This window comes from Patagioenas fasciata, chromosome 1 (assembly GCF_037038585.1).
Source record: "Patagioenas fasciata isolate bPatFas1 chromosome 1, bPatFas1.hap1, whole genome shotgun sequence".
Lineage (NCBI taxonomy): Eukaryota > Metazoa > Chordata > Aves > Columbiformes > Columbidae > Patagioenas > Patagioenas fasciata.
Genome location: NC_092520.1, coordinates 5090981 through 5116202, shown reverse-complemented (window position 1 = coordinate 5116202; position 25222 = coordinate 5090981). Strand labels below are relative to the sequence as shown.

The window sequence follows — 25222 nt, the reverse complement described above, 5'->3', positions numbered from 1 at the left end:
CCTAAACAAAACCCTTGGCTGTAGCTGTGTGACCGATGAGCCGAGACCAGCGCATGTTGTGCCGGTCTGTTCTGACTCACCGTCTGCTGGTGCTCCCTCGCTGGACGTGCCTGTCTGTTGTCTCCCGAGTTAGACGTGGCTTTAGAGCAGTGGTTTGTGTCTCTCCACTGCCCGACACGATGAGGTTCATGGCGGGGGGGGCTCTCTGGCTGAACAGCAACGTAAAAAATAACTGCTGGCGTTGTAGAGCAGCTCTTAGCTGCCTCTCATTAAATCAGTGCGCTTTGCCTCATTTATGTACTGTGAAGTCAGAACGTTTTCTGTCTGGCTGAGACGTGTGTCTACAATTCTGACTAAAACAAAAGTCTTGCACTGGTTTTGTGATCTTTTAGTGCTTCCCTCCCCACACTGGTTTAACTGGGGGGGGGAGTTTGGCTTTGTGCATCAGTGGTCATTCTTACATCAAGCAGAAACAGTTTAATCAAGGTCATGACAAGACCTTACTCCTCTCCTATGGGGTGTACAGAAGAGGTTAAGGGGGACATAACACGCTAATTTACTGATTGCAGCCCTATTCCCAGGGGTAACTCCCTGATGAAGGACTTAGAATCATCAAATCATAGAACAGTTTGTGTTGGAAGGGACCTTCAAAGCTCAGCCAGTGCCACCCCTGCCATGAGCAGGGACATCTTCACCAGATCAGGTTGCTGAGTCCTCTTTTGGCCCCCAAAGTAGATCCTTCATATCCCACTTGAGGATGCATAGCGAGGATGTCCTCCTGAAATGAGGACATAAAGATGTGGACTGAAGTAGCACCACTGGAGTAAAGAAGTCTTTGGCTGCTCAGATGGTGGAGGTATCTGGTGGAGTTTGGCACGACGCTAATTGGGATGAAATTTTGGAGCAGGGGAGAAGAAAGGAAATCCCTTTAATTCTGCATCAAAATACCAAAAAAAATTGTATTAAGCGAAGTGGGTTTTTCGGTTGGTTGGTTGGTTGGTTGGTTGGTTTCTTTTCTCTTTTCTCTAATGGGTAGGTGTCATGATCAGCTGTGCCATGTCTCATTCAGGATGCTCCCTTCTACCGAAAACAGTAAACAGTTGCAGAAACTCAGGAGAAAAGCACCAAAAAATGGGCAGAAATGTAGAAAAGACTGAAGGAAATGAGGTTGTTTAGTCTAGGGATGAGAGGACTGAGAGGAGAAATAACAGCGCTCAAGGATGTCAAATCTAGCTGTGATGGGGAGTCATCGAATCATAGAACAGTTTGGGTTGGAAGGGACCTCCAAAACTCATCCAGTGCCACCCCTACCATGAGCAGGGACATCTTCACCAGCTCAGGTTGCTCAGAGCCCCATCCAGCTTGGGGAGGGAGCGAACTGTTCTCCTTGGCCAGTAGTGGGAAGCCAAGTAGTGCTGAGCTCAAACTGTGGCAAAGGAAACAAGAGTTAGGGAAAATATTCCTCAGCACTGATTGCCAGAGGAGCAGAGCAGTGGAACAGATGGTTTGGGATGGGCTCGGAGTCTCCGTTGGTGGAAGTTTCGATGGGCAGATTGGCCAGAGAGCAAAGTGCTTCAGGAGAACTGATCCTGTTTTGAAGCAGTGGAATAAAATCGACAAATTCTCCAAAATTCCCTTCCAGTGCTGGTTTAGGTGAACTTATGGATTTTGAGCATCAGAGAGAGAGAGCAAAGAAGCTTTTGGGCACAAATCTGCTCGTGGCACTCTGGAAAGTCTTTTTAGCCAGTGCAGACAAGTTTTGACAGTCTTGACAGCACTGAACTCCTTGGCTTTGCGTCTTATTCCAGCTGTCAAGCTGCACCCTGCTCCTCCCATGTCATCTCCAGGCTTGATTCAAAAGAGACCATCAGACGTTTTAGCTGTTGTCATCTGCCCCATGATTCAGAGGAGAGACCAACACTTGCTCCACCAGAGAAGGTTTTGCAGGAAGGTTTTGCATTTTGTGTGCAAGGGCAGTGCCCGCCAGTGCTCCCCAGCACCACCTCTCTTGTGCAACACCACACAAAGGTCACGCTTCAGAACTTGTTTCTCTGCTGCATCATTGCTGATGAGTCAAAATAGGCAACTTCTTCCCCGCAACCTTCTCTCAGGCTCATTTTGTTTGGGTGTGGGAGTGGGTTCCTTTGCCCAATGTAATATTTTCTGGGTGCAATGAGACAGTGGTGTGTTGCCATCGTGATGCTCTCGATCTAATAACTCGCAGCTACGTGAAGGGTGGTTATGGAAATGGTGGAGTCAAACTCTTCCCAGCTGTGGCAGGTGACAAAAGAAGAGGCAACAACCACAACCCAGCTTTGCAGATTCAGGTTGTGTGTTGGGAAAAGCTCTCCACTGGGAAGGCTGTGGTGTAGAGGAGCAGGTTCCTGCAGAGGCTGCAGGGTCCATCTTCACAGAATCACACAGAATCCCAGAATGTCAGGGGTTGAAGGGACCTGGAAAGCTCATCCAGTGCAATCCCCCCATGGAGCAGGAACACCCAGCTGAGGTTCCACAGGAAGGTGTCCAGGCGGGTTTGAATGTCTGCAGAGAAGGAGACTTCACAACCTCCCTGGGCAGCCTGGGCCAGGCTCTGCCACCCTCACCAGGAACAAGTTTCTTCTCAAATTTAAGTGGAACCTCTTCTTTTCCACTTTGAACCCATCACCCCTTGTCCTATCATTGATTGTCACCGAGAAGAGCCTGGCTCCATCCTCATGACACTCACTCTTTATATATTTATAACCATTAATGAGGTCACCCCTCAGTCTCCTCTTCTCCAGCTCCAGAGCCCCAGCTCCCTCAGCCTTTCCTCACACGGGAGATGCTCCACTCCCTTCAGCATCTTTGTTGCCCTGCGCTGGACTCTCTCCAGCAGTTCCCTGTCCTTCTGGAACTGAGGGGCCACAACTGGACACAATATTCCAGGTGTGGTCTCCCCAGGGCAGAGCAGAGGGGCAGGAGAACCTCTCTGACCTACTGACCACCCCCTTCAAACCCACCCCAGGTACCATTGGCCTTCCTGGGCACAAGGGCCCAGTGCTGGCTCATGCTCACCCTGCTGTCCCCAGGACCCCCAGGTCCCTTTCCCCTACACTGCTCTGTAATGGGTCATTCCCCAGCTTATCTTTGGAGGTGTTGAAGACTTGTCCAGGAGAAATCCCATCTAACCTAATCTAGTCCCACCTCAAATGCGAGGCTGGACTAGAGACCTCCCAAGGTGCCTCCAACCCAACATTTCTGATACCTCTGCACAATTTGGAGGCACCAAACTAGCAAGCAAAGTAGCTGCTTTAGTGCAGCTCCCTGAGCAGGTGGGTGGTCCTTGTTTGGTTTTCTACCAACATGAGCAACGTGGTGGAAGTGCTGTGCTGGGACCACTCTTCAGTTGCTGCAACTCGAACTGGTTTGGTCAGGGTTAACCCAAACATCTTCCCAAGGCATTGCATTGGCCAAGGTGGATGTGCCCGTAGAGGTCGGGAGTCCACGTGTTGTGTGGGGAGCGAAACCGGTGGATTTTCCTGGTGCTTTGGCTATGCTAAGGCAGCTTGAGCGAATCTTCAGCTGTCTGTCATGACTTCAGAGCTGGCCCATGGCCCTGGCGAAGTCCCTGGTGGATGTAAAAGATCGATGGTGGCAAAGCACAGGTTGAACTTAAGAAAGACAAACAACACTTGAGGAAAGTGTAAGAGGAAGCTGGCTTCATTTCTCTTTGGAAAACAGCAGAAGTGATACTGAAACCCTTCTTTTTTTTTCTTTTTTTCCTATTTTTTTCTTTTAACGATTGTCAAATGCGAGAGATGATGTAACAGTGTTTACCAGACTGAAGCACATAATTTATAGTAGTGACTCAAAGGCAGAGCAAGTATTATTTATTTGGATTACACTAATATCTGAGGCAACCGGGCTCAGTGCACTGGGTGTTTTGTGAGACCGTATCTGCCCTGAGGGACCTGGCGAGATGGGGAAACTGAGGCACGGAGCAAGTTGGTGGTTTGGCTTCACTTGTGTTCAGTGTCATTCCCACAGCTGGGAACTCAGTTTGGCTTTACCTCCTCTACCTGAGCCAGGGGTTTCCGAGCTGCTCGTAGGCTGGTGGTTTAATGTATGATGCTATGGAAAGGGCTTGCAGCCGGGCCTGCTTACTGCAGGAATTTAGATGGCGAGGGTGCCAAGGTCATCTGGGGGCTCTCTGAGATTAATACATCCAAAAAATATGGAAATTACTGCTTTTAGTATAAACTGCCCTTCCTTCCAATACTCCATGCACGTCTTTGCAGTCTCACTTCCCTATCGTAATGCTTAGGTGGGTCTTACACTTTGTCATCACTATTAAGTGCTGTATTTATTTTATTGCGGGAGGTGGGAAAAATGAGGAGGAGAGAGTTTGACTTCATGGTGAGTGGAGAGCAGCAATAGAGCTGACAGGTTTTTGAATTGCTGTCATTCTGTGCGGCCTCTCCTTCACTTTTCAGCCCTTCTCTTTGGGATAGTCCCATCCTGACAAGGATTTGGGTCAAAAAAAAACCCACTAAGCCCAGAATCAACAGTATGCAAATGCTTATTATCCCACACCGTCCTTTGGCTGGGTGATTCTATGATGTTTTAATTGCGGCACACCTAGGTATATGGTTTGGCCGAGAGGCGTCGTGTAAATACAGGCTGCTGTGGTTTCCTCACCCGGAGCTGTGAGCGGAACACCTGGCCCTGTCACCACAGCTGGTGAGAGCCTGGCCCATGCCACCACCTGGGACACCTTGCTCTGGAGAGGTCCCCAAAGCTGCTGAGCATCCCCAAAGTCTCCTGGAGCATCCTGGAGCTCTGCTATGGGCACCCAGAGTCGCGCTCCTCATGTGGGTGAATCAGCCACGAGCAGACCTACCCTCCAAAGTTCCATTTGTTGTCTGCCCTGTTTAACAATGGTTCGTGTAATTCCACTTTAAATGGTAGAAATAGCTTGAGAAAGAAAAACCCCTACTCTTGTTTGCACATCAGATGATCTCTGAGCCTGTTCTCTGGTCCTTCCCAGCACGCAGTCGAAAGGAACCGGGCGACTAAAAGCTGAGTTGGGGTTTTATTTGCCTTTTCCAGTCTTTCATCCCATCCGAGAAGTCATTGTTGTTAGAAATGACCAGTTTACACACTTGCACACCACAATATAAATACCCCATCGTGGCTGGATGCTTTTAGGCAAAAGCTTTTGGAGTTGCTGGTGCAAAGCGATTCAGGTCCCTCTCTCTCACATAGGGACGGGTGGGTTTGCTGCTTCTTCAACTTTTTCAGCCTAAATCTGGGGAAACTGGATCAGCACCTGCTACCAAGTGAAACCAGTTTAGTGGTTATCAAGGATGAAACCAGCAGTGAATTGGCAGTGAACACAAGAGGCTGTACAGATGCAGTCAGTGCAGAGCATCCCTTTTCTTTCTCATTCACCTTTAGCAACAGAAAAGGCAAATATTCAGCATTGCAGAGAACAGACCTGAGGCTTCAAGAAGCCATCCAGAACATGTATGTGCCTCCAAGCAAACATGCTTACACCTCAGATATGCCTGCAAGGACCTGGTTTTAAAATGTACAAAGAATTCCTCAAGGTCAGCACACAGACCCGTGCAGTGCAATTGTTCCTGTGTCATCCATCATATCTAACCACACAGCAACTTAAATATGTGTGGAGTTTGTATTATTATTAATAATAATAATAATAATAATAATAATAATCAGCCTCGGTCCAAATAAAGCTCATAGTCATCTTCATCCTGCAATCTGTGCCTTTAAAGGACGGGAGGAAAATATGAGTGCTGGAAGCATATGTTTCTTGCTGTGTGAGATAGCCAACGGTGCCTGTTTTTCCAATGAATCTGGAATAATTTGATGCCAGCAACCCGGGGGGGGATTTCGTCTCTGGATTTATCTTTTCATATTCAATTCTTTTTTTTTCTGAGCTCTTGCGCAGTTTTCCTGGAGAAGGTCACGATCTGGGAAGCCTTGCGTCAGGCTGGTTGCCTGCATTACACTAATGCCTAGAAATGAACTTCTCTGTCCAAAATGTGAGTATTCTCACCCCAAAATGATGCCTGCTCAGGATGGGAGGTTCACTTTTTGGGCCAGAAATGGGACATTTATATTTATAGTTGAAATCTGGCTTGGAGGTGGGATCGGTTGAGGACAACTCTTAGACATTTCTGTATTAAGTGTTCAGATTGCTTCGTCCTTTCCATTGCTTGGAAAGCTTTTCCATCTCTGCCTGCTCTGGGCTCTTCTTCACATGGCCTCTGAATTTTTCAGTCCTGTATGTTCAGTCTCTCTTTTTCCTATAATCTATTGACAGAAATACCTTGTGTTCATTTGTTGTATTATTTCTTTTGCTCCCCAATGCCTTTTGGACACGTCCGAAATATTTCCATCGTGTCTCCTGGATCTAAGATGCTGTCCTAATAGCATCTCAGTACTTGTGATGCATCTTATTCCATTTAAACCTGGTATTTTCCAAAGGCGTTTGCTTTGGAAGGCATTTAGACATCTCTTTGGTGGAGTTCCAGCTCCTGCATCCATATGGTAAAATGGGAATAACATTTTGAGTCAAAGATTTGTGGTCTTTTCAATTTTGTAGGTTTTTGGTGATTAAGTTTTGCTGATGATCGCAGCTGCAGCTTTTCCCATTCAGGTTCCTCACTGACCTGAACATCCCTGTGGACTTTTGTGCGACTGCCAAATGATGAAAGTTGGCTTGCTAAACAAACTCATTGACCACTTAATGCAATACCCGAATGGGGACTACATCTCATTTCCAGAACTGATTAGTAAACCTTCCTTTCCCTCCTCTTTTCTGGTGACACTGAGTGCCTTTGAAATTCTCAGCTTTAGAGAGCTGTGTCGCCTGTACTTTGTAGGTCTGGCGCTGCTGTTGAACGGGGCGATATTTGTATTTGTCTGCATTTCTTTATCTCATAGTAATCATAGAATCATAGAATAGTTTGGGTTGGAAGGGACCTTCCAAGCTCATCCAGTGCCACCCCTGCCATGAGCAGGGACATCTTCACCAGCTCAGGTTGCTCAGAGCCCCGTCCAGCCTGGCCTGGGATGTCTCCAACATCCATGTCGGTAACCATGTTAAATGGGGGTTACCAGTCATTGCTACCACTCTGTTCTGCAGATCTTCATCCACATATTTAAGCATCTTTTGGGGTTTTTCTGTGGTTTATTTGTAGGGGGGGCATGTGGTATTTGACAAGCTCTTGGCTTGAAACAGTGCCCCATGGAAAAGGGGGGATGTGAGGGGTGACAGAGAGTGTGTTGGGTCCTCCTGGGTGTGCCAAGGGGAAGGAGATGCTGAGAAATGATTCAGCCTCATCCCTGGGGGAACCTAGACATTGGGGATGGAGGTTTCAACGTAGCCCTGTCCGTATGGATCCCTCTCTGAGCGTTCTGTGCGTGTGGAGTGAGGCAGGACGGGGAGTGGGGAGGTTTCCTGCTGGCGATCAGGACTTTATCCTGCAGCAATGCGTGTGTGGGTGGACCTCTGACACCAGAGCCTTTGGAGAAGGGTGACGAGAGTGATGAGGAGCCTGGGAAAGCTTTACGTGACAGGCCTCCAAAACATCGAGGGACGGGCACCTTCCAAAGCAAGTGAATGAGAAAGTGCTCTGGTAAAAGCCCCCAGGGCTGCTGTCCATACAGAGGGGCCCCAGCATTTTAGCTTGGCCTGTGGGACCTCTTTTGGGAGCACTCCAAGGTCTTTCTCCCAGGAGGTGGCCCAAAGTGTTTGGCAAATCACCAAAGAGAGGGATGTCCCACCCCAAAACCTCAACCCATTCATGGAGAGGTGGGGTTTGCACTCAGGAGAGGTGATCAGATGTTTATGATCCCTCCACGTCAAACCTAGAAGGGGAGCCGGTCACAGATGTTCATGCTTGCAAGGTCTTTTTGTCTCCCTCAGCAAGTCCTGCTTCTGCTATAGATGTGTGATGGGAGAGAAACGTACCTCCTCCTACCAACTCTGAATTTGCACTTTTTAAAGGAGACAAGATGAGTAATGCAAATATTCGCAGTGGTAGAAGCGATACCATGAAGAAAACATGGGAAATGAAAAAATAAAATCCATGCTTTGAGGTTGAAACCACTCAACCAGTTGAGGACAGGTCTTTCCTAGTGATGGGGCTCTCTCCACCTGCCTTTTCAGGGAGATCCCACCTGCAATGGGGTGTGCTTTGGTCTGAGACTAGCTAGACCCAGCACCATACCCATGGTGTTGCTCCCAGAGCCACCTTTTGAGCTCTGGCCTTGCATTCCTTTCAAAATCAATCCGAGGGAGGGCCTGAGAGGATCAAGCTGTTGTCTCAAACACTTGCAAAACACGTTGGCTGAGGCTTCGGCTGGGAGTCAATCAATACGCTCTTTTTAGCATCAAATCAGTACAGCCAGCTGGCGTGCAGACGGGCTGATGTATCATGTGCTGTCACAGGGAGGTGTGCTGGGGAGCGAGGTTTTAAGATGGGGCTACGTGTAGAGAAGAAGTTTATCTAGAGGGTTTTTTTCATACAGAAGTTGCTTCATTTGTAGCAGAAGGCAGAGTGTCTTGCAAGTTGGTGTCGTGGGTGGTGCTCCACAAAATACTCTATGTTCAGTGGTGTGTGTTAGATGTTCAAGGTAGAGCTAAAAATTAGTATTTGTTTGAGGCAGATAGAAACTGGACCTCACAGAATGATAGAATAGTTTGGGTTGAAGGGACCTTCAAAGTTCATCCAGTCCAATGAGCAGGGACATCTTCACCAGCTCAGGTTGCTCAGAGCCCCATCCAGCCTGACCTGGGATGTCTGCAGGGATGGTTCATCCACCACCTCTCTGGCCAACCTGGGCCAGGCTCTCACCACATTCAGTGTAAAAATTTTCTTCTTCATATCTGGTCTGAATCTCCCCTCCTTTAGTTTAAAACCATCAACCCTTGTCCTATCACAACAGGCCATGCTCAAAAGTCTGTCCCTATCTTTCTTATTGGCCCCTTTTAAGTCCAGAAAGGCCACACTAAGGTCTCCCTGGAGCTTCTCTTCTCCAGCTGAACACCCCAGCTCTCTCAGCCTGTCCTCCCACCAGAGCTGTTCCAGCCTCGCATCATTCCTGGGGCTCCTCTGGCCCCTCTCCAGCAGCTCCATGTGTGTCCTGTGCTGAGGACCCAGAGCTGGACCAGCACTGCAGGGGGGTCTCACCAGAGCGGAGCAGAGGGCAGAATCCCCTCCCTCCACCTGCTGCTCACAGTCCTTTTAATGCAGCTCAAGATGTGATTTGCCTTCTGGGCCGCGTTGGTCTGAGTTGAAACTGAAAAACAGACTTAAACAAATTGTCCTGTGACACATGTAGGATGTTTATGAGGCTTTTTGTACGAGTTTTTAGTTAACCAGGGTGTTTGATTAAAATATGCTGTTGGTGATGTGTGTCTGTCCATCCTGTTTCTTGGACGAGTCTGCCGTGACCCACTCAGTGCTGTTAAATGTTGTCATTAAGCTGGGTGGGGTGAAGCACGGACCTGCCTCTCTGCTGTGCTCATAATTTCAGATAGGATCGAGTTGTTGAGTACCACTTGGGGATGAGAAGCTTCAGGATTTGCATTTGTAATTAAGAAGAAAAGCTTTTAAAGACTATTCTTTGCATTTCTTTGTACCCGAAGCCTCCCACTAACCAACCATAGCTCTGTTTGTGGAGGAAGGTGAGAAGCCAGAACAACGTGTTTGGGGTTTATATGCTCCCCTCTGCTGCGTGCGTTACTGCTGAACCAGCTGTGACTTAGGCAAGGTCTAACCTTTTTTTAGTGTGGAAGGGCCTAGCCAAAACCGAGGATTTTTTCCTTCAAAGCATGGGAAAGTTTTGATTAATTAGATACTTAAAAAAAATTAAATCAGTTTGCTAGAAAACCAGACACCAAGACATGATCAGAAACGCAGCTGCAGCACTCCCCAAGTTGTATCTCAGATATCCATTCCTAGTCTGCGTATATTTTGTATTCCTCAGTATTACAATATCTGCTTTTCCCATTTTCACAGAATCACAGAATTCCCACCTTTATCCTTTTGTACCTAAAGCCCAGTGGTGTGGGCTGGGTTTGGGTTCTTCTTCTTTCTCCCAGACTTTGGTCCTTGCACTTGCAACTCTCTTATGAGTATTCATCCACCTACCCTGAATATTACAGGCTCTTGGCATCATAGCACAGAGGTGGGTTGCAAACACAAATTATTTTAGCCTTGCATATCCCAACAGAGAATAGAGTTGGTGCAAGGGGTTGGACACCCCATGGGTTTCCAAAGAAAAATCACCTTTGTACTGCCAGGTTGAGTGCTGGGGCCTTTGCTGTCGCTGCTTTATAAGTAGGAAATTAAAGTGTATATGGATTAAGTGAATCTTCTGGAGTCTGCAACAAGTCCATAGAGTCATAGAATAGTTTGGGTTGGGAGGGACCTCCCAAGCTCATCCAGTGCCACCCCTGCCATGAGCAGGGACATCTTCACCAGCTCAGGTTGCTCAGAGCCCCGTCCAGCCTGGCCTGGAATGTCTCCAGGGATGGTTCATCCACCACCTCTCTGGCCAACCTGGGACAGGCTCTCACCACCCTCAGTTTAAAAAAGTTCCATCACAGAACTGGGAACTGGACACCAACATCATTGGGTCCCATCTTCATCTCACCCATTTTGAGCGGCATCCTGACGCGCTTTGTCCCTACCATCTCATGTTGAGAAAGCCCAGGTTTCCTAAGCCTAGTTCACCTTATATGTGCCTTGCCTTGAAGTCCGTCGGATGAGGTTAGGAGTTAATTCAGCCTGTTTAAAAACTCAGTTCGGCTGCCAGACGGGAAAATCTGATGAGCGGAAAGTGGATCAGATGTGTGAAAGGAGGAGGAAAAGGCGAGCGGTCGTTGCCGGCGCTCAGTTCGTTGTGGGCTTGGCAGTGGGTTTTTGCCAATGGCCAAAACCAGCGGATTTACGCTGTTTCGGGCATAAACACGTGGCAGTGCACATATGTGTGCTGGTAGGTGGACTCGGTTGGATAACAAGCAAATATTACTCTGCTTTTGAGAGGCCAAGTCTAAAACATGGTGTAAGAACGATGCGTATAATTTTGTACGGTGAGACAGTAATTTACTTTGCTGTTTTGCCCATCAGTGCAACAGCTAGAGACTGTTAAGATAATTTAGTGGTGGTTTGTGGTTATAAATACATTTCTATTGTGACTAAGGATTCTAATAGATATTAAATTCAGCCAAGGGGGTTTTAGTATTTTTATTATTTTTTTATTGCGTACTCCCCAGTGTTTCTCTTTTGACTTATTAATCTTAAGGAATAAGACAAGGGATGGCTGTTAAATGGTTTTTTTAATGTATAAAATAGGAGATGTAAAAGAAAAACAAACACAAAACCCACAAAACCAAACAGACACTGGATGATGTAATTAATGTAGTGTAATCCCATTGTCCAACAGTGGGGCTCTGGGGTGTCCTGCTCTTGGCTGGTGATACTGCAGGTATGTTGGGTGTTGTGCAAAGCTATTGTAGTGCAATTCTTTGTCATAACCGTGTTTTCTGCTTGGAATATTTTGGGCAAAAGGAAAAATAGTCTTCTCTATCCATCTTGACCTCATGCAAGATAAGTTGTGCAAAATTAAGAACTGACTTTTGAAATTTAAACCCGACTGTATCCAAATGTCAAGGTGCCCACATAGCAAATCTGGACCTCAAGAACCCCCAGCCATGGGTTTCCTGCCATGTCCTGCATCCATTTGAAGATCTCCCTTCCACCACTGAGAAGCAGGCGATGTGAGAAGCGATGTGATCTGCTGTGGGAATGCCTCGTCTCTTCTACTCTGATGTCTTAATCTGAGTAATAACAACAAGAAGTTTGAAGGCTTAGCATGGAATTGGATAGCTCTCCAAAAATAGGCTCTCCCTGGAGATATCTCCTGCTTCCTGCTGGGCTGGAAAAGCTGTGCTGACAGCCTTCGCGCTTGGATATTGAGGCATCTCCTGGAACCTAGAGCATAGAGGAATGCAAAATAATAGAGGAAATCAGTCAAACTTCTTAAATTTCAGAAGAGCATTTGGACTGAGCTTCAGAAAGTGTTCCCCACCGCCCAACTCCTCCTGCGTAGAAAGGCACCTGAGCCAAACCCCAATGTTTACAAATATTTTTGAGATTTTCCAGGTCTTGGATCTCAAAAGATTTTGAGATCTTCCAGACTAGACCCTCTTTCTCTAAATAACATGTCTTGGCTGCAGTGACTCTATGGCCCTGGAAAGTGTGGACCCCAAACAGGGCTCCTTGCACCCACAGCTGGGTTGGCTCCGGCTCTGTCTTCATGTGCTCAAAAGTGGGCGAAGGCGTTGCATTAAAAAAAATACATAAATAAAGCAACAAACTTCTGTTATTTTGTCATGTTGGAATGTCTCTGTCAGTCTCAAGGAATAGCTGATACCATCTGGTGTATCTTAGGAGTTTGTCATCTCCAGTCACCCTTGGGCTGAGCCTGGAGGCGACAGGCTTGGGGGTTTCCTCTCCCGAGCTCTTTGCGAGCTGCATGTTTTGCTTCCCTCATCTTTCCATTTTACTTTATTCTTCCTCTCTCCTTTTCATCTAATTCCTAACATTTACTTGCTGAGTAGAGCCACCTCTGCAAGTTATGAGGAAGAAAATTTTGACACTGAAGGTGGTGAGAGCCTGTCCCAGGTTGGCCAGAGAGGTGGTGGATGAACCATCCCTGGAGACATCCCAGGCCAGGCTGGACGGGGCTCTGAGCAACCTGAGCTGGTGAAGATGTCCCTGCTCATGGCAGGGGTGGCACTGGGGGAGCTTCAAAGGTCCCTTCCAACCCAAACTATTCTATCATTCTGTGAAGTCCATCTTAAGATGAGTTGGAATGAGGACAGATGGACTGACATGACCATCCCCGTGCTTCAGAGCATCCCAGAATACCACCCCGGAGCTCCACATCGACACAGCCATGCACAAGGAGCAAACCCCCATTCCAAGCACAATTCCAAAAAACCAAGGCCAAAACATAAAAAAAACCCTGATATTATTAACCTGAGCCGACACGTGGCTAGCCTGCGTTTGGGAAGCTGGAAAAATCTACATTTCCAAAGTGGTTGGATTAGAGATTTTAGTGTGAAACACTTCCCTTCATCCTCTGACTTTAAGGTTTCCACAGGGATTACTGGGCTGACGCGGGCAGCTGGTGTTTCACCCCACTGTCTCCCCAAACACCAGCACCAGCTCTAACACCCGTGTTGGGAACAGCAGTTCAGAAACTCAGTCTCAACCTTTCCCGGTTTGTTTTTCCCATCTGTTTTTAACAGTGTGTTCTTGCCACTTGGACCTTTCTGGACGCGATCTTGTGATCCCTGATGTAGTATGACATTTCCAGTTTATTAGGAATGCTTTTGTTTATTTGCTGGATGGTTTTTTTTTTCTTTCTTTTCCTTTTTTTTCCCTTTTCCCTAGGTTGTGTGGAGGCTTTCTGCCTCGGCTGCCAATACAAACGTCCTCTCTGTGCCGGGAGGTGCCACCCACACCCGTCCTCTCTGAAATCAGGACAGTTATCTCAGCAGTTGCAAGTCCTTTGAGTGGTCGGGGAGCTCCTTTTAAGCAAAAAGCGAAGCTGATTATTTTTTTTCCTGTCTTTTTCTATCATTTTGCTCTAGACAGCTGAAGCAAGCGAGCTTTTAAAAATCTGTTGTCTTTGTTTTTTAGCTCGCTTGAGGAAAACCAGCAAGAAGGGACTCAGGGCTTGAGTTTGCTGGTGGCATTTTCCATTTACCCAGCTGGTCTCTACTTTTCTTAGCAGATTGAGTGCATTGCCTGTTGCATGCAAGTGTGAGTTTGCGTCTAAACCAAAGGTAGCTGGACCAGCCTTCACGTTGCTCTGTCTTTCCATTTCATGTAGGAATCACTGCGCTTCTCTCCAGTGGTGGATAAATATCATCAATAGAGGAGTATCAGTACCAGAGCACTGATTGTGGTAGTAGTGTCCTGCTCTCCATAACCTACGTGTTCTCCTTGAAATAAATCATACAAATATAGAATCATAGAATACTAGGGATTGGAAAGGACCTGGAAAGCTCATCCAGTGCAGTCCCCCCATGGAGCAGGAACACCCAGCTGAGGTTCCACAGGAAGGTGTCCAGGCGGGTTTGAATGTCTGCAGAGAAGGAGACTCCACAACCCCCCTGGGCAGCCTGGGCCAGGGCTCTGTTACCCTCACTGAGAAGAAGTTTCTTCTCAAGTTTAAGTGGAACCTCTTATGTTCCAGCTTAAACCCATTACCCCTTGTCCTATTATTGTTTGTCACCAAGAAGAGCCTGGCTCCATCCTCCTGACACTCACCCTTTCTATATCTGTAAACATTAATAAGGTCACTCCTCAGTCTCCTCGCCCCAGCTCCCTCAGCCTTTCCTCACACGGGAGATGCTCCACTCCCTTCAGCATCTTTGTTGCCCTGCGCTGGACTCTCTCCAGCAGTTCCCTGTCCTTCTGGAACTGAGGGGCCACAACTGGACACAATATTCCAGGTGTGGTCTCACCAGGGCAGAGTAGAGGGGCAGGAGAACCTCTCTCAACCTACTGACCACCACCAATCAAGCAATACCTTTCAGAGACCTGGATTCAGTTCCTGACTGATACAAATCCCACTGTAAGACTTCAAAGATGCTTATTTGCCTTTTTAAAATGCTTTCAACTGTACTGTGCCAGCCCATGGTGGTGTGAGAAACTGCAATCGGAGTCCACAGCGCTGGTGTTTCCTGGGGGTTTGCATCAAGAAAGCAGTTTTTAAATGGGAGGGAGACTCCTGGGATGATCTGGATGCAGGAATGGGGCTCATGATGGTGTGGATTCCCATGCACCTTGCTGGGTTCACCAGAAGGAGCAGGAGCTCCAAGTTATCTTCCTGGCCCATGGGTGAGGAAGAAATGGGGGACAGATTGAGCATCTCCGTCAGGCTTGCATTCATTAAACTGAACCAAATCTCAGTTACATTCCTAAGCCAGGAGGGTAAATCTAACAAGGCCCACGTGGCTGCGACAAGCCAGGAACAGAGATGAAGCTGATTTATTTTGGGTTGGCTCAGCTTGCTCTTCAGTAAAGCTTCAGAACCAAACCTTTGGTTGCTGTGACCTGTGAAGGATCCTTTGGTCAAGTGAGGGTGCTGCTGAACCCCTTTCCTGCACCTGTGATCCTGTACAAACACAACCCACAATCACAGTCAGTTGGCCAATGTGTGGGAAATCTTTGTTCTTTGCCTTCAGGAGCAGAATTTGGGTCTGTAATCATAAGGGTTTGCAAACAGAAATCATTCCATAGCCAAAACTGCCCCCAAAAAGCTCTGAAAGTCCCAGAGAGTTCAGAACTGCTGTGTCTGCGTTTTGATTCTTTAAGCGTTGGCCTTCCCAGGAAAGCAGAGATCCCTCCGGAGACCCCGTGGCTCTGATTGCTTCCAGCCAAGCAGCAGGGGCACATTTCTGTCCGGTGAATCTGGTTTCTGCATCAGCTTTCCCAGAAACCAGCCTTCACCTCGCTCCGTCTTTCCATTTCACGCAGAAATCTCTACGCTTGCCTCCAGCGCTGGAGGGATATCATCAACAGATGAGTTTTGATGGCAGAGTTATACTTGCTCTAAGGCAAAATGAGCTTTTTAATATCCTCCCCCAAATGAACTGGAGTCCGTGCCCGCTCCCAGGGGTTGCCTGGGATGTGATTTGGGCAACATCTGCCCAAGGATGCTCCCAAAGACCTTTCCTCCTCCCGTGCAGGTTAAGATTTGCTGGTACCCAGCAACACCAAGGTGAATCTCATCTTCCTGTTGCGTTAATTAGTCTGGTTTAGTGGTGTATGCTGTAGAAATAAAAGGAGTCAGCTATAAAAATGTCTGATTGCAAATGCAGATGCTTTGGAGCGGGGTCAGGAGGACAAGCAGTCGGTCCTTAACTGTGCCGCCCCATCTGGATTCACGACTGAAGGATACAGAGGATGAAACACCAGACAGTACCAGACCGCTTGGATGGATTCATCCGACTTGTTGCGATACGCTGAATTAACCTTTATGGGGTTATTTTTAACATTGGGGAAGGCCTTGTCTGCTGGAAATAAAAGTGATCGATATGCACTCGGGGTCCTTGTCTGGTGTGAAATGGCTCCGTGATGGATTTGCATCACAGAGCCCTTGACCATCACCATCCAGGGGAGCTCAGGGAGGGATGAGGATGAGGCAAAATTTCCCTCTGGAGGCTTTTGCTCCCGGGGATGCTGGGGCTTCATGCCCACTCCAGTTTGGCTTTAATCCTGCAGCAGGATATTAAAAATAATAGGGTTTTCTCATCCTCGTGGCCGTTTTATGAGCCAGCCTCTAACAGTGTCCCTGCTTCCCCAGGGGAAGCGGCTGCTAATTGTTTTTGTTCACTTGTTAGACTTGCTGTCCTCCCTGCCAGAGGATTTCTTAACAAGGTTTTCAATATTCATAAACTTAACTATGCCATGAAAAAGGGGCCATTAGTTCCTCCAGTTTGATCTCAGATCATTAACTCCGCACTACTGTTTTCCTTTGCCATCTTTTATTCTCCCTGTCCCTTCTAAGTGCTGTTTGTTTTCTTTATCACTCTGTGTATCCTTTCAGCAATAGCGCCAGCATATTTATTAGTATTAATTGGCGTATGTGCAACAAATGTCACGTAAGGATCACAGAAGCCGTTGCCCTGGAGAAATCAGTGTATTTATCCCACGTGGGGAATCAGAGGCACCGAAGAAACCAGATGGGCATTAGCTGCAGGCATGCCCCGATGAAGCCGGCTGTGATTTCTTCCTAAAAGGCAGTTTGGACCTGGCAATCATTGGCACACACTTGCTTTGAGCCAATTCAGCTGTACCCTGGAAACCGGGTCTTTATTCCAGCAAACTTCCCAGCTTTCGTGCCACCCTCAATCCTGTAACGTGTGTCACTCCCGCCCCGTTGTGCCACCCAAAACCTCCCAGTCCATAGTGGGCTGGAGTGGTGCTGAGGCAAAAAAAGGGGGAAAAAAATAATAATAATAATAGGAGAGACCTGTTCTGGAGATGATAATGATAATAATTTTCTCGAGGTGTCATTTCAGAGCTCCATATTGAGTTCTAAAAGCAAAGCAGGCAGAAGGACCGAAGCTGAGGCTTTGTGCTGAATTGGAAAGTAAAAGTAAAGCCAAGAGGGCAAAAAGGAAGACTGAAGTCCTTTTATTTTATTATTATTATATTTTTACCCCACTGCGCTGCCTCGCGGTCTTGAAGGGGGACAATAGGCACTTGTTCCCAGCAAACATCGCCCAGCCCGTGCTGTGGAAGGGGCTGGGAAGGGGCTCCCGGGGCCGGGCTCAGCTCGCCCGCGTCCCACTGCGCCCCGGGAGTTTATTTTTCCAGCTCTCCTACTCAGAAACAATTGGCTAAAGGAAAAATTGTGGAGGAGGTATAGCTCGAGTGAGCACAAAAACATGTGTCCTGGTAGTGTATTGCTTGCCGAGTGGTGAGGTTTTTGTTGTTTTTCTTTCTTTCTTTTTGTTTCTTTCGTCTTTTTTTGAGAGTGTCTGAGAACTTGGGAATCATGTGAGGAGGGTGGGGGTGATGCTTTTCAGATGGACGCAGGGCTGTGTAAATACAAGGAAGGGAAATCTTTTCTGACTGATGCAAGTTCTCCCAGCCTGTTTTTTCTCCTCTTCAAACTGCTGCTTTGGTGAACGAGTATGAGGATGGCAGAGCCGAAGCCTTTTTAAAAGCCTTAACTAAACACCCCACCTTAAGCTACCTTTGTCCCTAGGGTGATAACCCATCCTCTTCCCATGAACCCCAGAATCCCAGAAACCCCAAGGGTTGGACTTGATGATCTCTGAGGTCTTTTCCAACCCAGTCGATTCTGTGATTCAGACATCCCTGCACAAGGAAAGGGGGTGCGGTGTCACACCCAGTCCCCTTTCCTTGCCCAACAACCCAGTCACCATGGGAAAATAGGGGAAAAGATGCGAGAAAAGTCATGTTGGAGACTTTAAAACTGGGGAACAAAGAGCTGTCCCCTTCCCTCTATCCCCAGTTTCCTCCTCCACACAATCTCCTCTCTCCTGCCCTCTGCAAGTTAGAACGTTGCTTCATCCAGAGACAAGATGCTGAGCAAACAAATCGCAGGTCAAAGTCTCCCACTCCTTCCCCCCGGCCACGTTCCCACCCGCACATTTTTGTGCGCCATCCCTGCTGCCTTTTCCCATGCCCTTTTCGGGGGAGCAGGGCTGGTACACTGGCTGTCAGCCCCGCAGATGCGAGCTGAGCTGCTTTTTTGGCAGGCAAAGAAGGGGTTTGTTTGGGGAACGGCTCGAAAGTCTGGGCAGATGGTTTCCACCCTTCGCCGTGAGCTGGGCTCGGCAGAGTTGTTCTCGAAGGGAAAACGATGGAGTGGCACCGTTTGAATGGTTGCAGGTGCTGATGTTCAAAGCAAATCCATGCTAAACCCTTTCTTGGGTTTGTGCAGTGGCAAGGGAGTGAGAAATAAATCCCCTCTAACCCTGTGGGGATGTGAGCGAGGAGCGATGCACATGGATTTGTCTGCCCTGGAATGGTGCATCCCAAAGGAGAGCGGTGAAGCTGGGTTGGTAGCAAAGTGGGGGATGTAAAAATATGTTAGATGGAAACCTTCAGCATGTTGAGACAGCTGTGTTAGGAAAAGAAGGAAACACAGGATTTTAGCAATTTTGGAGAGGGAAACAATATTATGGGTTTGTCTGGCATGAGGCAGTAGGTTAGCAAGGTGATTGTCTTCTGGCTTTATCCTTTTCCCTGTGACACGGGGACTATTTGGTGATCAAACCACCTTGTGAAGTTAAATTCACACTGCACAAGGAGTCTGGTGAGCTCCAGCTGGTGTGATGGACCTGAGTGAAGTGAGCCTGAGGGTATCACTCTGGAAGGTGGAGAGGTAGTGATGCAGAACCACTGCTGCATCTGCTAGTCCTTGACATCTGTGCTGCCTTGGCCAACAAATAAGATCCATGACCCAGATAAAGGCAGAGATGAAGGTTTGCAAGCTGGCTTATTCCACTGAGTTTCAACCACCTGCCATAGCCAGCTGAGTTCTCCTTGGGCTCTTTCTCCAGACAGTTGTTTTGTTTTCTGGCCTGGAGCTGATAGAAGGACACTAAATGAGGATTTAATAGTGAACTGACTCATCTTGATTGGATCATGCTACAGGCATTCAAGTCAAATCACCGTCTAGGAGGCTGTGTGTGTGAGACTGCGGTGATGCCCACTCATGGATGAGGAGAGCTGTGGTCTTTACGGTCATGAGCCGTTCCCAGGATGGGACATCCCATGAGCTGGTTCCTAGCTGCTCCAGTTGGTTATCCTGAGGACTTTGCAGTTTCTTTTATGCCTGCTGTGGGATTGACCTGAGGTCATTGGGTTACCCTGGGGTAAAAGATGATGGTCCCATGTGAATTCATGGGAGGTGCTGGAGCAAGATGAGAGAAAAGAATGGAGCTGGGGAAGGGGCGGGAGCGCAAGTGTGATGGGAGCGACTGAGGGGCCTGAGGGGTTCAGCTGGAGAACAGGAGCTGAGGGGAGACCTTCTGATCTCTGAACTGCCTGAAAGGAGCTTGGAGCCAGGGGAGGTCGGGCTCTGCTCCCAAGGAACAAGCGCCAGGAGCAGAGGAAACGACCTCAAGTTGCCCCAGGGGAGGTTTAGATTGGATTTTGGGAACAAATTCTTCCTAGAAGGGGTTGTTGGGCATTGAAACAGGTTGCCCAGGGCAGTGGTGGAGTCACCATCCCTGGAGGGCTTTAAAGGACATGTAGATGAGGTTCTTGAGGGCATAGTTTAGTGCCAGTGTTGGTTTATCATAGAATCACAGAATGTCCTGAGTTGGAAGGGACCCACAGGGATCTTTGAGTCCAGCTCCTGTCCCTGCACAGGACAACCCCACAGTTCACACCGTGTGTCTGAGGACGTTGTCCAGTCTCTTCTTGAACACTGTCAGGCTTGGGGCCGTGACACCTCCCTGGGGAGCCTGTTCCAGTGTCCAGCACCCTCTGGGTGAAGAACCTTTTCCTCATGTCCAACCTGAACCTCCCCTGGCACATCTTCCTGCCATTCCCTCGGGTTCTGTCACTGGTCACTAAAGAGAAGAGTTTGGCGCCTGTCCCTCCCGCTCCCCTTGTGAGGAAGCTGTAACCACAATAATTTATCCCCTCCAGATGACAGACCTCTGCACTAGTCTGCTGGGCTCAGAGATACACAGGCAAGGGTGCCAAGTCTTTTGAAAACTAATTATTTGTTTTTATAGTGTCATTTTCTTTTTGTTTTCATCCTCTCCCCCACTTTCAAAGTGGCTGATAAGTACCATCTCTGAAGGTGCTTCTCAGAAAGCATCGTTAGATGTCCAACTTTGTCCTTGATTTGTTATTTTTATTTGCTTGTTTAATATTTTTGGAGAAACCATCATCTGGGGTAAAAGGGACCAACTTGGACATTAACATGGAGATCTAGGAGGACAAGACCCAGTCAGATCTCAGTGGCTGCAAGATGTCATCTTGGAGTATAATGGTTTAGACTGACTTTTCAAGAGGATGTCTGAAGATGGGTGGGAAATCCCACTCTCCTACACTTATCTAGAAAATCATGTAGGAGCAACAATTTATCTCTGCCAGCTCCCTGCTGATGAGATCCTCATCAGCTGCTTGTCCCTCACCTCCTGCCCCATGCCTTCAGAGACTGCACATCCTAGAGAAATGCTGGGTAAAATGAGCGATTTCCTCTCTTACAAAGCCTAGAAGATGGACTTATTTTACATCAAGTGCTAATGGTGTAAAATCTTGAATAGAGAGGTCGATGTGAGCTGCTAGACTATTTCAGCAGAGAAGGAGAAAGGGACTTTCACTTCTCGTATCCCTACCTTGCCACTTCCGAAGTCTTCCCGCATGGCTCAGTCAAACCACTCCTTTCCCCAAGAGCACACACAGTGGAAATGTGACGATTCGGCTTCTTCCTGCAGCTTTTGTTGCTTCATCGGGTCCGAAGTGTTGACTCATCAGTCTTTCTTCACGTGATTCCCTCGAAATAGCTCTCCTCGGGCAGATGGCGTGAGGACTGGGCAGCCTCGTTGGCACAACTTCTCTCTGAGAAGCTGCTGTAGCAGCTGGTCCCTCTCAGGTGATTCTGGTCTCCAAAGGGTTTTTAACGTTTCCTAAAAGCACGTAAAGATGTTTTTCAGCCATGTTCTTACCTAAAGGAGGACAAGTCTTGCGAGTGACTTGAAGATACGGCTGGCGCAGTTGTGTACTGTGTGTCATCTGTGTCTCTAAACTGTTTTGAAATCCTGGGTGAAAGGTCTCTCATCTTGAAACATCCTTCCTTCCTCCCGTTGGACACGGTGCCATCAGAAACCCTGACACTGTACGTAAGCTTATAGAATCACAGAACCGTAGAATCATAGAATAGTTTGGGTTGGAAGGGACCTTCAGAGGTCCTCTTGCACCACCTTTTGTGATATTACCAAAACCTTTATAATTTAGACTTCTCTTGCCTTTCAGGTTTCCTTTTCTGGAACAAACCCAAGGGTTTTCTGCAAAAGCCCAGGGCGGTTGTCTAGAGCAGTGACTTCTGCTGATCTTGGTCTTTGGGATGACCCCCACCCATTGCTCATGGCTTTCCCAGAGCTCTGGCCCCCCTCTGAACATTTTCACGCCACCCCAAGTGCCAGCGAGCATCACTGTCTAAGAATGAGAAGTAATTTAGTTCCTAAGCAACCTCTCTCCTGGCCTCTTGCTAAAGAGTGACTTAGCATTTTCCAAAGGAAAGAAAAAAAAAGAGGCTGTGGATATCAGTGTGTCAAGGAAGGTTCTTCTAATGTGCTTAACCCTCCGGATGCCGATTTAACGAGCTTCCACCGAGCACCGGCCAGCTGGGCCACTGCCAAGGGGGTTGGGGTGCTGCAGGAAGCCAAATTCAGCTCATCTGCGAGGAGTTCAAATAATGATTAAAATCTGTAGCTGCTAGGAGTGTTTCTAAGATCATGAGGACCAGCTCCTTCCTTATTTCTTCTCGTTGTTTTCATTTTTTCCTGACCTTAAGACATTTTGCTGTCTGTTGTCGTTTCATTTCGTCTTCTCTCCCACCCTTTCAAAACCCCTTGAAGTCAACAAATGTCTTTTTATAGGGTGTTTCTGCTGTGGTGACTATCGGTTTTATTTCAAATCCATCACTGCCCAGCCTGAAAAATGAATTAGCAGGTCACATCCATGTCCTAACCATCTCTGTCTATCTGAGATATATTCCTGCTACCTCCATTAGAGCTGTACCTCAGTAAATCAGGATCTTTACCATCTTAATCTTTTTCTGATCCCTGTAAGGAAAAGCTTCAGGTGAATTATGATTTTTCCCAGGTTACTATTATAGAACCAAAGCATCGAACTGAATTTGTACCTTCAGGGTATCCAACTCTCACATGGGACTTCACAGAATCATAGAATAGTTTGGGTTGAAGGGACCTTTGAAGCTCATCCAGTGCCACCCCTGCCATGAGCAGGGACATCTTCACCAGCTCAGCTTGCTCAGAGCCCCGTCCAGCCTGGCCTGGGATGTCTCCAGGGATGGTTCATCCACCACCTCTCTGGCCAACCTGGGGCAGTGTCTCACCACCCTCAGGGGAAAAAATTTCTTCCTCATATCTGACCTGAGACTTGCTGACTCCTGACCAGCTGGTTTCAGTTGGTTTCTTCTCCATCAAGAGTCTCAACTCTTCCATTGAGCTGGGAAGTTGGAGGGTGTTGTGTTTTGAGACACGACTGTAGAGAAAGGACAAGCAGCTTGACAGGAAGATGTAGTAAGTGAGATGGAGGAGATAATCTGCTGGACTCCAGAGCCAGTCTGGCTGGAAGGGACCTCTGGCAGTCATCTAGTTCACCTTTCCTAGAACAAGGTCACCAAGTGCAGGTTGCTTAGGATTTTGAGTATCTCCATGGGTGAAGACTCCACAACTTCTCTGGACAGCCTGTGCCAGTGTTTGACCATCTTCACAGTTCAAAAAACAAAAACAAACAAACAAACAAAAGCTTCCAATTTTTAAATTTAATTTCCTGTATTTTTAATTTGTGCTCATTGCTCTTGCCCTGTCATTGGGCACCACTGAGGAAAGTTTGACTCAGGTTTAATTTCCCCCCATCACGTATTTATAAACATTGATGAGATAGATACCCTCTGAGCTTTCTTTTCTCCAGGCAGAACAGTCCCAACTCTCTCATCCTCTTTCATATGTCAGATGCTCCAGTTCCTTCATCACCTTCATGGCCCTTTTCTGTCCTTTCTCCAGTATATCCGTATCTCTCTCATACTGGGGAAGCCAAGCTGGACCCAGCACCTGCAGTGTCCCACCAGGGCTGAGCAGAGGAGCAGATCCTCTCCATTGACCTCCGGGCAACACTCAGCCTAACACAGCCCAGGAGGTTGGTGACTTTCTTTGCTGTGAGGACATGTTGGTGACCCATGGTCAACTTGTTCTCCACCATGACCTCTCCAGCCTGGTGAATAAACCTGTTTTCCAACCATTCAATCCCAGTGAGACCCACCTCACTGTCCAGTTATCCAGGCCATACTTCACCAATTTGTCCATGAGGACCCTACGGGAGATATTTTGAAAATAATAATTTCTGAAGTCCTTATAAGAAGCACTCACTGCTCTCACCAAGCCAATCATCTCCCTGTAGAAGGCCATTAGGTTGGTCAAGGGGTCTTGCTACAAAGGCCAGCAGGGTCAGAGGGGATTGCAGAAGGTTGAGGTGACATAGTGATGGCTGCAACAGATATTTCAGTTTTGTCAGAGTATTTCAGCCACGATATTCATGCTCTGGTAAGATCTAGCAGTGGGGCAGGTGTCCCTGGGCAGGCACAGGGCTTCTTTGTGGATGTCAGCAACACATGGGGTTTATTACTAAGGATTTGCCCTTATGGATGGCCTTTTGATGGATATGATGAGGCCAGCATGTATGTCCTAGTCCATTCACATCCCCATCTGTGCCGGGAAAACAGGTCTTCTCTCTCCACACTGCTGTACACAAAGCCCCATCTCTCCTCTGTCAGCCATGCAATACCACACACAACTCAGCTGATATGCAGTGAGGAGCAATTCCTTTTATTTTTCTTTATTTTTTCCCTCTTCTTGAATCGTTTTCACAGCACTAAGAGAAACACAAGTAAGAGTGACAGCTCAGTACACTCATGAAGCCAACGGCCAGGAGGGGCTTTGCCCGAGGAGCAGTTCTGCCGAGTAAAATTACGCTTTCTAACCCAGCTGACTGAAGCCCAAGCAGGCACAAGCGTGTCCTTGCATTAAGCAAGAGCCTCACCAGCTCTCAAGGGTCAGGTTGAAGTCAGGAAGAGCTGATTTGGGAGTAGGACCCAAGCACGACCTAATGGTTCCTGATGACCCCCACTGCTGCAGCAAGTTGTCTATATATATTAGGAAAGAAACACTATTAATTTTTATTCCCCTTTATTTAAAAAAAAAAAAAGGAACAGCCTGGCAGAGAGCATGCAAGGAATGGGCAGGCACACTGCCTCGTTTGTTGGAATGTCCGACAGATTAAATTAAGGTTTAGAAAAAAAAAATTAGAAAGGGAGAGAGAGAACAAGTGTTTTCTATGTGCAGAGTTCATTCGCAAGTCACTCATTTCTCTTGCTCTTCAGGGAGTGATATGAGACAATTAGCTAATTGGTTTGGGGAGGTGACCTGTCAGTGACTCAAGGAGGAAATGTCTCCTGTGTAGTTTGACATAGAGAATATATTTTCAGCCCGTTGTGACAGCTGCAAGCACCCCCCATTAAAGTCAAGCGTGTAATGGCTGTAATAACGACAAGCGTGGAATCCATCACAGCAAGGGAAAAGCAATGAAAAACCTCATAACACGCACTAAATTGCAGCCGGAGCTAGTATGTTATGTTGTCAGGTATGAAATATTTCTGAATTATCTTATCGTTAGCACCGTGTAAGCATCCAAAGCCTTTCTGAGGCTGAAATCTGTCCCAAATTACCTTTTTAAGCCCTTTGGTTCAGCAGCTCATCTGCCTTTGTAGCCAGGTACCTGCACATCCTCATGATGGAGTTGATGATTGTGTGTGAAGTTTGGAGGACCAGAAATCTGTGATTTTAGCCCAAGCCTGTTGAAAGAGGAGCTGGTTGCTCAGTTTGCTAAGA

General features: G+C 47.5%; 1 protein-coding gene across 1 annotated transcript in view; it reads left to right on the top strand.

Annotated features, from left to right (window-relative positions):
* GAB2 (GRB2 associated binding protein 2) overlaps nucleotides 1–25222 on the top strand; it is a 109344-nt gene that overhangs the window by 3794 nt on the left and 80328 nt on the right. The gene's annotated exons all lie outside the window — the stretch shown is intronic.